We start from the raw sequence: 1,908 nt of genomic DNA, 5'->3' as shown, positions 1-1,908 counted from the left end.
TCTATGTGGCTACTTTTCGTTCAGATTTTTCAAAGACTAGGGGACACTGAAGCCACCTGTGTCTGCACTGAATTTGAATGGTTTCTTCCTCTGGTTTTATATGATAGCACTGATGTCCTATAAGAAAACCTAATACCCCCCAAATTGGGTTTGTATAGAGGATAACTTGGAAAGTGCTGATTTGATTTACAAAATAAATATTTTATTATTCAAAAGAATTAGCATGCCTGTGTAAAATACTTTACTTGTTTGAGGGGAAACGAGGTTTAAGCACAAGTTTTAGAAGTCGCCGAGTGTTAGAAATCCGAATCAGGCTCGCTCGAGCAAGAAGGAATCTGCCCTTTTGGCTCTACACGATCAAAGTTCCAGAAGGGGGAGACTCCAGTGCCATCAGACCTCGTCTCTGCACCTCTTACCTCCCCTTTCTCTCCAGGTGGGCAAAACTCTCCCAGACCAGCTTCCCGCGTGAAAAACTGGAAACTCCCAGTACATGCCCCGTGGCTTGGTGATTGTAAAGCTTATTCCACTCGGACAAAGCCTAGAAGAAGGTGTCCAAAGCCAGGGGCCGAGGTGGCAGCCGGCAGAAGGGTGCAGGGTGCAGGGTGTGGCGCTGTGGTTCCCTGGTCCTGGCTCCTTCCCTGAAGACCCGCTGAGCAAGTGTCCCAGCTTTGGAAGAGGGAGCTCTTCGAGAATCACTCTGTGCCGGCGACCTTCAGGGTAACCACCTCTGTCCAAGAGAAAAGCAGACACCTGGGGACAGTGGGCAAGCGAAATGGCCCTGAAATTAACGTTAGGTCCATTTCATGGTCTCCAACCAGAAATCTACCAAAGGCATAGAGAGTCAAATAAATGGGACTTGAGGGTGAGCCTTAAAGTTGCTAAAAAGCCCGCAGTGATTTGCAGACTCGGCCTCCGTGTTTACCAAGCGGGTGGGGGGCATCCACCCACCTGGTCCTGCTCTCACATCCATGGAGCGCCACAAAATGAAAACCTTGTCTTTGCCTCCGGCCTTCGATGTCCTTCAAAATAAACACACTGCTTCGAAGAATGGCATCTTCTAGAAACAGCTCTCTTTCTGGAACGGAAAACTCTGCCTTTCCACGGCAGAGCTCTGCCACCCTTCGTACGGCCGATGGCGTCTCTACCTTAATTTCTGCGAGGGTCACCGACTGCAGGGTGCTGGGTGGGGTCGCAGCGGCCACGGCCACCCCCAGGATCTGGGCATCTGCATCCTTAGCGTAAATAGCTTTGGGTCGCCTCGTAACATGTTATAAGTATGCACGTAACTATTTCTAGGCCAGCACTCTCAGGAGGAAGGGGTGGAGGTGTGGGTATTTTACAAGGGCCTAATTTTTTTTTCTCTCAGTTTAATCCCCCTCCCCTCACCTCGGTCAGTCCATGATTTTGAAACTTGACATCAGCTTAATACTAAAGCCCAGGCTACTGCACCCCAATTGCAGCTCAGCAGGTAACTGCCTCTGGAACGTGTTTCCATCCGTCCTCAGCCACAACGTGCGTTCTCCCAGGAGAGAAGAAACCGCTGTTGAGCGGCACCGCGTCCCTTACTGCATGAAAGTCAGGATCTTTGCCTAACATGGAAGCATTTTTTATTATTTCTCTTTCATAGTAGTTTATGGTGTGAGCCTCACATCATCCCGAGAGGCAGTGTCTGTGCTATCTGTGGAAAAGGGTGATGAGACTTCACGGAGAAAGGATGGGAGCCTGCGGCATCCAGATACTCAGCGAGCCCATGAGAGCACTCGCAAATATTTTCTTGACTTCATTGCAATCACATGCTTTCAACCGCACGTAACATGAAACAAACGGGGGCTTTCACCAAATGACTCTTCTTGCTTAACTGAGTCTAGAAATACAGGTGCTCCTCAGGGTCGGGTTGGCATGTCCGTG

Source organism: Hyaena hyaena, unplaced genomic scaffold, assembly GCF_003009895.1.
Source record: "Hyaena hyaena isolate Hyena2069 unplaced genomic scaffold, ASM300989v1 scaffold_60, whole genome shotgun sequence".
In the NCBI taxonomy this organism is placed as follows: domain Eukaryota; kingdom Metazoa; phylum Chordata; class Mammalia; order Carnivora; family Hyaenidae; genus Hyaena; species Hyaena hyaena.
Note: the sequence above shows the minus strand (reverse complement) of the source record.